The sequence below is a fragment of the Acinonyx jubatus genome, chromosome C1, assembly GCF_027475565.1.
Source record: "Acinonyx jubatus isolate Ajub_Pintada_27869175 chromosome C1, VMU_Ajub_asm_v1.0, whole genome shotgun sequence".
Taxonomy (NCBI): domain Eukaryota; kingdom Metazoa; phylum Chordata; class Mammalia; order Carnivora; family Felidae; genus Acinonyx; species Acinonyx jubatus.
The window spans coordinates 105178061-105189254 of NC_069381.1; positions in this window are offsets into that span (position 1 = coordinate 105178061).

Sequence of the window (11194 nt, forward strand, 5' to 3'; positions counted from 1 at the left end):
AAGTCAGGCGGAGAAAGACAGATACCATATGTTTTCACTCATAGGTGGATCCTGAGAAACTTAACAGAAGACCAGTGGGGAAGGGAAGGGGTGAAAAAAAGTTACAGAGAGGGAAAGAGGCAAACCATAAGAGACTCTTAAATACTGAGAACAGGGGCGCCTGGGTGGCGCAGTCGGTTAAGCGTCCGACTTCAGCCAGGTCACGATCTCGCGGTCCGTGAGTTCGAGCCCCGCGTCGGGCTCTGGGCTGATGGCTCAGAGCCTGGAGCCTGTTTCCGATTCTCTCTCTCTCTCTCTCTGCCTCTCCCCCGTTCATGCTCTGTCTCTCTCTGTCCCAAAAATAAATAAACGTTGAAAAAAAATTAAAAAAAAAAATACTGAGAACAAACTGAGGGTTGATGGGGGGCTGGGGGAGAGGGCAAAGTGGGTGATGGGCATTGAGGAGGGCACCTGTTGGGATGAGCACTGGGTGTTGTGTGGAAACCAATTTGACAATAAATTATATATATTATTATATTAATATTATATATTAATATATTGTGTTAATATTAATATATATTAATATTTAATATATAAATATATAATTAAATCAAAAGAACTATTATGCATACAAAAAAATAAAAACAGAGCTTGTATAATGCCTGTTCTTTTATGGATGGCTTGTAGATTAAATAAAATAACGAGTCCTAAATGTTTTACCCAAAGACTGGTGGAAAAAAGTAGGCTGTCGGTCGCTAGTAGAGGTCTGATTCGTTCATGAAGATGGGTCAAGAACATAACAGAACACAAGCTATTCAGGATTGGGCTCAAGCCTGTACACAACAGGGACTGGTGTGATTAAACAGAAGAACCAGAGGCTCCTGTGGTCATGAGGGAGGTCTGTAATAGTTTCTAGAATGTTAACATCGTTGAATCATGAGTGTGTATGTGTGTGTGCACACATCTGTAGAAGATAAATCTAAGTTTCAACCTGTATTTCACTATTCAGTAGCAAAATGGGACCAGAAATAGTTTGACCTGCAAGTTGATGGAAATTGTGAACTTTGGGCAATTGCAACTAAAAAACCAGAACATTCTCTGTAATTTCTATAGCAGGTGTGGCACAAGGATGTGACAATTTGGAGGTACATTGATGAAGAAGAGGTTCAGAGGGTGACACAAAACCAGAATAGCACAAGAGGGAAACCCAGAGAGGACCACACCTGTGTGGTCCACCCATTCCGCAGTGAGGAGGGAATCCACTTAACCCCGGAAGTACTCTGGAAATGGTTATGTAATCTGTTGTGAATGCAATTTTGCTTCAGTTAATATATTTATAGAAGTTCAAATCATTTATACAATAATGTGTGTTCCATCATTTCTAATAAGCCATTTTGCTGTCCATTCCTAAGATCTGAGTTCAGAGAAGCCCTGTGTGTTTTCCTAATGGAGTCCTGAGCATTGGGTGGGGCCCCTTGGCCACTGCCTTGCAGTTCTGGTGCCCAGGCCTGGCACACCAGATGTGCTGTCTATGTCTCGCCCAGGGCTTGCTCCTGTCTGGACCTGCTGCATGTTTCACATATGCTCCTCCCGAAATGCTGCTTCTGCTTGGCTTGTCTCTTTTTTTTTTTTTTTTTTCAACGCTTATTTATTTTTGGGACAGAGAGAGACAGAGCATGAACGGGGGAGGGGCAGAGAGAGAGGGAGACACAGAATCGGAAACAGGCTCCAGGCTCTGAGCCATCAGCCCAGAGCCCGACGCGGGGCTCGAACTCACGGACCGCGAGATCGTGACCTGGCTGAAGTCGGACGCTTAACCAACTGCGCCACCCAGGCGCCCTGGCTTGTCTCTCTTTAATCCTGCTGCCACATGTGTAGAACCAAACATAAAACCCTTCAAGGTGTGAGGCAAAGTCCTCAAGGTAAACCATCAGGGGAAGCCCCAACTCTGCTTCACCATGACAGGGAGTATTTTACCTTTGTTTCTTAAATGAGGAAGGCTGTGTTCTTACACACTTCCAGGCACTAATAATCCCTCTGATTGGTTGTTTTGAGCATAATAATAACTGTTTCTCCAGGCAGTAAAGAGGATATAGACACCGATAATTACAAGCTAGTTCACCACTCCCTGGGAGGCTGTGTAGATGGATCACTGTGTTGGAAGCATTCTCACTGGTTTCTTCACATGGTCTGTATATCAGTTAGGGTTCTCCAGAGAAACAGCCAATTAAGAGAGTTTATTTTAAGGATATGGTTCACACAATTGTTGGGGTTGGCAAGTCTGAAATTCACAGGGCTGGCCAGTAGGCTGACAATTCTGGCCAGAGTTGATATTGAAGTCTTGAGTCCAAAGGCAGTCTGGGGGGAGAATTCCCTTTTCCTTCAGTGAATGCTAGTCCTTTTAAGGCCGTCAACTGATTGGATGAGGACCACCCACATTGTGGAGAGTAATTTGCTTTACTCAAAGTCTACTGATTTAAATGTCTATGGCATGTGAAAAATACCTTCACAGAAACATCCGGACTGATGTTTGACAAAACAACTGGGCACCATGGCCTAGCTAAGTTGACATATTAAAATAGCTATCACAGTGTAGGTACTCTGTTTGGTTTTCCATCATCGCTTTTCAAAGTATGGGGTTCCCCCCTTCTCCCAATTTCTTAGTAAATCATTGCTCCCTTATATCCTTGGTCTGGACTTTCATTCCCTGTGTTTCTTCCTAAGACGTTTGATACAGATTTCTTTAATTTTAATTAAGTGATATAGTTTTTCTTATTTAAAGTAAAGGTACATGAAAGAAAATTTAGAAAATTAAGATATCAAAAGGAAGGATAAACATTACTGTGACACCACATAGCATAAAGAATCATTAGATTATATATCCTTCCAAGTAGCTTTTCTGTGTGTTCATAAGCAAGGATAATAATGGCTAATGCATGTAACTTACTATGTTCCAGTTACTAACTCATTCAGTCCTCCCAACTTCAGTGCGGTAGGTACCATTATTATGTTTATATTCAGATGAGGAACATAAGGCACAGAGAAGTTAAGTGATTTGCCCAATGTCATATAGCTTGTGAAGAACAGTTTCAAGCACAGAGTCTGTGGATGGCAAGGATGAGAATAAAGGGTTCTAGGGGTCCTGGCACCTGCAATACCAGCCTTCTCCCCAGATTTGTATCTCTCATTCCACTGTTCCCCTGTATACAAACACAATCAATGCCTCTGGGTGAGGGAGTAAAGTCCTCTGACTTTGGAATCTGGCTTTTAATTATTTCATTATAGTGCCCCTGTATACAGATATTTTTCTACAATATGGGCATTATTATAAATACAGTATATTGTTTATTTTTACCGGATTTGCACAAGTACCTTTAAATTTTTTTTTTTAATGTTTAGTTAATTTTGAGAGAGAGAGACAGAGCATGAGTGGGGACGGGGCAGAGAGAGAGGGAGACACAGAATCCGAAGCACGCTCCAGGCTCTGAGCTGTCAGCACAGAGCCTGACGCAGGGCTTGTGCTCATGAACAGTGAGATCATGACTTGAGCTGAAGTCAGACGCTTAACCAACTGAACCAGCCAGGCGCCCCCGCACAAGTACCTTTTTAAAATTTTTTTAAACAATTTTTTAAAATTTATTTTTATTTATTCTGAGAGAGAGAGAGCAAGTGGGGGAAGGGCAGAAAGAGAGAGGGAGACAGAATCCCAAGCAGGCTCTGTGCTGACAGTGAAGAGCCAGACTTGGGGCTTGAACTCACCAGCTATGAGATCATGACCTGAGCCAAAATCAAGAGTCTGATGCTTATCCAACTGAGCCCCCCAGGCACCCCACACAAGTACCTTTTTTTAAAGTCACTATATAACCGTCAGGTTTTCTGTATCATATTTAGTGGTAGCAAGGGATTCCACTGAATGGAGACGCTTATGTAATCATCCCATTCTTAGGTTTTTTCATTGTGCCTCTTGTTTTTCTTGTGTCAAACACACAACATGTATTCTTAAACATATATTTTTGTACCTATTTATAAATTTTACCTTAATATCTAGAAATAAAATTGTGGAGTCAAAGAACATCAGTAACTTTAAGGCTCTTACATACCATAGACCAAACTACTCTCTCAGAAGGTGGTTTCAATTTTGCACTTCCATGAATGTTCAGCCCCTAAAAGTCACTAATATTTTGTGATTTAAAAAAGTACCAATTTTAATTGATGGTATCTGAGTGTAATGATTTGAATTCTGTTTATTGATTGTAATGAGGACAGTTTTTTTTCTTCGCGTTGTTTATTGGTGATTTATATTTTATGCATACATTTTTGGTTCATTTCCTTTGTCCCCTTCTTTAGAGATGGAAAATTATAGTCTTCCAAGCTAAACATTTTTATTTTGTAAATTACTTTTGAATATTTTTTTAAATTCTCCGGTGATGATTTTCTTTTTGTTTTCTGTCATCTGTAAGCCCTGGAGCTTTGGTAGTTTGTCTATAAGCTCCCTGGCCTTCTTGCTGGTATGAGCCAGGCCCCCAGCCCCCTCGGTGGGGCAGGACAAGTTGTTCAACCCTTGGAGGAGGCGTGAGGAAGAGCTGGCTGCTGCCCACTGCCTCATGCCCTGCCGCCCCACCTCTGGCCCAGGGGAGGGGCCCTGATGGGGAGCATGGTGCCCGCCTTTGAAAAGGCAGCTGCTCACTTCTCCCACACTTCCCACTGCCTTTCCCTGAATCAAGGCACATCTGAAAAGCAAGATGGATAGGGCTCTTTCATAGGGCTGCAGCGAAAATCTTATGGGAAGGTGTTTTACAGACGGTTATGAATTACAACAAAACAAAGTTCTTACTACTTTGAGCTGTGACTGTGGTTCTGGTTCTTCAGGGCAAGAGTTGGGTGGTTTGGGGTAAGCAGGTCCATTTGTCATGTTTGGAGAATGTGTGACATTTTGGTTTAGGCTATGCTGATGATCTCCCCACCCCATGCTCTCTGGGTCTCAGTTTCCTCCTCTGTAAAGGATAGTAATAGTACCAACTTCATTGTGCTGTGTGAGGATTAAATGCGTTAATCTATGTAAAGCACTGAGATTAGCCATTGGCACCTAGTAAGAGTTTAATGTAGATTAACTCATTAAATCGTCACATAATCCAGTGAGGTAGGTACTATTTTTCCTCAGTCTACAGGGGGAGGAGACTGAGACCAGATGGGTGAAGTGGTCAGCCCAAGGTCACACAGCTCTTCAGTGGCTGAGCTAGGATGTATAGCCAGGCAGTCTGTCTTGAGAGTCCACATTTTAACCCCTGTACTGCTGCTCCCCTGCTTTGGGATGAGGGGGAAAGGTGGGTTAGGAAGCAGAAAAGCCTGGCCTTTCCCTCCCAGAAGTTAAGATGACAGGCCTTCTACATGCTTTTCAGCCCCTCCTCATAGTCTCCTCCAGCCACACCTCCTTCAGAAAGTCTTCCCAGATGAGCCCCACCCTTGTGATCACTCCTGTTTTCTCCATCTACTTTGAACTTATGAACCTAGTTGTTTGCATGGTGCTTTTTTAATGCTTTGAAAATTATTATTCAATTTGATGGGCATTTATCAAATGCCTAGAGCATAAGGCTAGAACTGCGGGGTATGTGAACATGAATAAAACATAGTTTCTCCCTGCCAAGAATTTGTAACCTTGCCAGGGATGTAGACTAGGACAGCCTTATGGAATTCCATTGAAAGAGAAATTGAGACCAGCGTTGTAAAAGAAATAGGAACCATGTACTACAGAAGTGTGGGGGAAGTAATGGTTAATTCAGACTGGGGTGGATGGCTTTGGACAGCTTCACAGACCATGCACTTGTACTGAGTCTTGAAGGATGGCTAAGAATTTAAGAGGCACAATGAGGTGGGATAGCAATCAGAGTAGGATGAGACAACACTATTGGTGCTGTGGTAGCCTCTTCGCCGTTGTTATTCACAGGAGCAGGAGCTCTGCCCTGAGACTTTTTCAAGTGTTTGCATCTCAGTTGAATCATCAATGGAGATCCTGACTTCTGTGCTCTTGTTCTGGGTTTCCCCAGGCTGACACATGTCTCAGAGATCCCTTCTGCAAAGGGACCAGCTGTCTTCTCATCACGTACTTGCCTGCACTGCTCCCATTTCTCTGGTAGGGAAGGAGCTCTGGGATGAGAGGGCACAGCTGGACCCCTGTGTCTACACTTCCTGGCAGTGTACCCAGGAAGGCTGTTCCTACTCCCTGGCTCCAGGGGAAACATCCAGCTGTATTTTGTGTTCTGAGGCCTGAGACCTCTGGTGCCAGAGGCTTGGGGTTAAGATGAGGACTTGGAACACTAGACCACCTCTGAATAAGCAAGGGACTTTTTCTGGACAATAACTTTTCATTTTTCCATCCATCCATCCATCCATCCATCCATCCAAGAAACTCTTGCTGAACCTCTCAGCTCTTGCCCTCAAGCTCAGAGCCTAGTGACATGCGATATCACTATCATTACACTGATTACACTGAGTACTCTGATCAGGGGAGCACAGAGAAGGGGTACCCTACTCAGAACTGGGGTTAGGGAGTTGTCAAATCTTGAACCGAGTGTACAAAAAAGAGGTGGTGCAGATGGGGTGTAGTAGAAGGCAGAGGTGTGGGGTGCCCGGGGACACTATTCCTGGGGCAGAGACAGAGTTGGGGGCAGATGTTACTCAGCAATGTGGCTAGAAGGGGCAGGTGGAGTCAGATTGTGAAGGTTCTGGAGTGGGAACGCAATAGCATTTGGGGCCCTGGAAGGTTTTAAGTGTAAGAAATGGTTTGTTTAATAGAGAAAACACTGTGGTGAGGAGAATGCAGTGTTGGAGGCAGGAGTGAAATCAAGGAGACAAGTTAGGGTTAGGGCAGCAGTTTTTAGAGAAGAGATGAGGACCTGGCCTGGGGTAGGGAAGGGGACTGGAGAAAGAAGAGATTTGGGAGGCCATAAGCAGGTACAATGGGTAGGACATTGAAGTCACGAGGTTGTGGGGGGACAGGGAGGAGTCAACAATGACTTTGGCCACCACTGATTGCTAGTGATGCTCTTCACCAGGTCAGAAAACAGGAGAAGAAGCAGGTGAACAACAGGCCTGGGGAAGAGATGAATTCACTGTGGCGTGAGTTGAATCAGGCAGAGATAGGGCACTGGAGTCGAGGTCATCAGGCCCTAAGGTAGCGATCTGGAAATCTTCCAGATGTAAGTCTTAGGTAAAAAGTGAGAGTACTGGGCTTGAGTGGCATGTATGAAGCAGATTCTAAAGAGAGATGGAGAACAGAAAGGGTTACACCAAGGATTGGGGCACAAGTGAGGCCTGTGTCAAAGACATGCAGCAAAGTAGAGAGCAAAGGTTCCTGCTGGCTCCACAGACAGCAGATTTTGAAGAATAAAAATCAGGATGCAGAGGGTTGAGGAGTGAGTGGGAGTCAAGGAGAGTGTGTAGGCATCTTTTGCAATAAGTTTGGCTAAGAAGGTAGTGAGAAGGGAGAAGGGAGGGGAAGAGAGAGACCAACCAGGAAACACTGTTTTAGAATGGGAAGGGCTTGATGTGCTTATGCCCAAGGGGAGTCTGTAGAAAGACTTTGTCTCAGGTTCAGTGGGTCTGAGAGGGGCCTCTGGGCCTCAAGGGGAGAGGGCACCCAACGCCCTGTGGGTAAGTCAGCCTTCCCAGGGAACAGCTGTCATGCCTGCCCCTGAGCCCACTCAGGCCTCAACCCCTCCACACTCCACCAGAGGCCATGTTGGGTCTCACAGAGGCAGCTGTGGAGGAGGGTGGGGTAGGGCAGAGGACTCAGGCCTTGGTTCTGAGTCAAGCAGGAGGCTGGGCTAACCCAGCTAGGGCCTGTGGCAGACTGCCACCTGGTGTCGAGCTGAATATATAGCAGGAGGGCATCTACCAGGCACCAGCTCTGGAGGGTGGAGGGGGGCAGGTAAAGAAAGAGGAAAAAACAGGGGCACCTGGGTGGCTCAGTCAGTGAAGCATGTGACTCTTGATTTCGGCTCAGGTCACTATCTCAGGGTTCATGAGTTCACTGGCAATGCAGACCCTGCTTGGGATTCTCTCTCTCTGCACCACCCACCCCTGCAAAAATAAATAAATAAATAAATAAATAAATAAAAATAAAATAAATAAAATAAATAATAAAACTGCAAAAATAAATAAAACTTTAAAAAATAAATAAATAAATAAAACTTTAAAAAAAAAAAAAAAGAAAGAGAAAACCTGCAGAGAAGCCAGGCTCCTCAGGGTGTGGAATGCCACCCCAAATCAGAGAAAGAGTATATTTCACGTGGGAAAGATGAGCCGCAAAGTTACCAGTCTGAGGCCAGAGGTCAATAAAACTGACAGCACACAGTTACCTACATGGTTTCCCCTGTGACCCTCTGGGTTAGTTATTATCATTTTCCCTACTTTACAGATGGGGCTTATTCCTGGAAGGCTCAACATGTTTGTCCAAGTCCGTGGCCTGTTGAATAGAAGAGCTGGGATTTGAAAGTTTCAGACATTGAGAGGGGATGGGTGTGTGTGTGGGGGGGGAGGGGGGGTGGGGCAGGCACTGGGTTTAATTTCAGGAGCAATAGGGGACAGTCTGGGCAGATGTAAGCATGAAGTGTGGAGGGTCTGGGCAAAATAAATGATAGGGACCTGTGTCCTGTTGGTCTTAAGGTAGAGAGTCTGGCTGGGGGGTGAGAAGCCTACCACTACCCAGGATGGATGGGAATGGCCGTTGGGCTTGAGGAGAGGTTTGCTAGGGAGACAAGTCCCAGCAGGTCCTGCCCCAGAGCCAGGACAGAAGTTGGCCACAGATGTCAGGGCCCTCTGGAGGGGGACCTAAGTAGTGCTGACAGGACAGTCCATGACAGACCCAGTGAGCATGCGGCCTACTAACCAGCGGCTGTAATGGAGGATCAAGATGGGAGAGGTGCACCAGTGAGTGGACAGGGCCTTAATGGAGCAGGCAGCACCAGGGGAACTGGAGCCGGATGAGAGAAAAATTCATCCAGCTCACCTGCTGGCAGGCACCGCTAGGCACAAGGCCCAGGGGCCTCTGGGGACGCTGGTTGGGGTGGGTGGGTAGAACTGCCTTCACCTCAGAGCCCCCAGGTGAGAAAGAGCAGAAGTGTTTTCCTCCCAGCTGCCTGCACCCTATTGGTAAAGGTGTGGGGGGAGCAGCTGGAGGCAGGTTGCTGATCCCTTCTAAGAGTAAGAGGGCAGAGTCTGGGTGGCACCTGCCAGCCACACCAATCTATAACCCCAGTGCTGTGGGGTACGGCCTCTGTGCCTCACATGGCTTTCCACTTCCACCACTTCCTACTTACTCTCTTTATTTTGTTTTCCTCTCAGTTTCCCAAATAAATTTCCCTTTGAAAAAAAAAAATCCCTGCTCCCATTTTTTTTCTTAACAAGGAGGTGGAATCATTTGTCCCCATGCAAGGCAGCTTAATCAAAAGTACAGAGCATCTCTAGGGGCCCAGGCCATAAAGTTTGAGTGGGAAGGGGGGTGAGCTGAGGTGGGCAGAGGGGGACAGCCTGGGGAGAAGCCTGGCAACGTGGGATCTGTCCTGCTGGCAGTGTTACTGCCCTGGCAGGTGGCCCTCAGAGGCCTCTGGAGTCGTGTCCCCTCCACCCTCCCCATGTCCTACTAGACCCTCTTCCAACACACTCAACACCTTGCTTTCCCATCCAAAAGTGACTAACTGGGTGAGTAACAAACTAGATTCGATTGCTAATCTATCAATAACTCTGAATCAGTGACTGTATGCCCCACATTTGCCCCACATTTGCTATTCCCACTGACTGTCTTAAATTTTTCTTTTTCTTTTCTTTTTTAAAAGTTTATTTATTTTTGAGACAGACAGAGAGAGAGAGCACAAGCAGGGGAGGGGCACGGGGTCAGACAGAGATCTGAAGCAGGCTCTGGGCTGACAGCAGTAAGTCTGATGCTGCTTGAACCCATGAACTGTGAGATCATGACCTGAGCCAAAGTCAGAAGATTAACCAACTGAGCCACCCAGATGCCCCTAACTTTTTCTTTTTAATAAAAATCCCGCTAGTAAGTAAGGCGTGCCTGCTTTGGGAAAGTCAGGAAATCATAATGAGGACAATGTCAATCAGGCTTTTTCATTAATTAAAATTAACAACCTTATCTCATTTCTGATGACTAGTAAGTTGTTCCCACTTCTCATCACAGCCACCAAAGTGTACTGGTGCCCTGGTGGCTTGTCTACCATGAGTTCTCAGCCAGTATTTTTGGGGTGACTGGTTGTTGACCAGCATGTCCAGAGAGCTCCACATTTCCTGTAAACATATGAAACTATGATGTGTGCTGGCAGTGGTAGCTGGTTTGTGCCACACTGGCTGGGGAGCTAGCTAGATTTCACATAGACTTGTTTTTCCCAGGTTAACTGGTGGCTTTCTGCCATGACAACAAGTATAGCCCTACAGGAAGTGGGTTTGGATGATGCTTCAGCATCACCTGAGTGTGAGTTGGTCCTGGGAGGAGTGAGTCTCTCCATAATCAGATGTTGAGCGCCTACTGTGTGCCAGGCACTGTGTGTACTATAAGGAATATGAAGACAAGAGTTGTTGGAGATAGGATATACAAGCTAATTGGAATGTGACCTAATAACTGTGGTCCTAGAGTTGGGTACAAAACCCTGGGGGAACCAAGAGGGCTGGCTCATCACTCAGGAAGGCTTCACAGAAAAGGCCACATGAGAGTTGAGTCTTGAAGGGTGATTGGTCACCTGGGGGACTTTGGGGCCAGGTGGAGAGAAGTGAGACTGTCGTAGACAAAATAAAGAATGAGAGCAGTGACCTGAGGTATGAAGGCTAAGCACCTTTGGTGGCTTCCATTTTCAAATCTGAGCTGCTGAGAACCATGTGAGCAGCTATAGCTCATCTGCCCCATTCCTCTGTGCTCTTCCTTGGGTTGACCTAGCAGGGAGCAGCCATGTCTGCATGTGCCATCCAGGCCCAGCTGCAATGCCTCCTCGCCTGACGCCTCTGGGATTGTTGAGGCAGATGTGGCAGCTCCCACATCTGGACTATCACTGCACCCCATCTTTACCACTGTCATGGCCCCTTACACACAGATCATCACTGTTTTGAGGTCTGTTTTCTTCTATGTACTTGGTTTATCCCTGCAGTCCTAGCATCTGGCTTTAGACCTCACAGAGAATACACACACAATAAACGTTTAATTCCTTAGCTTATT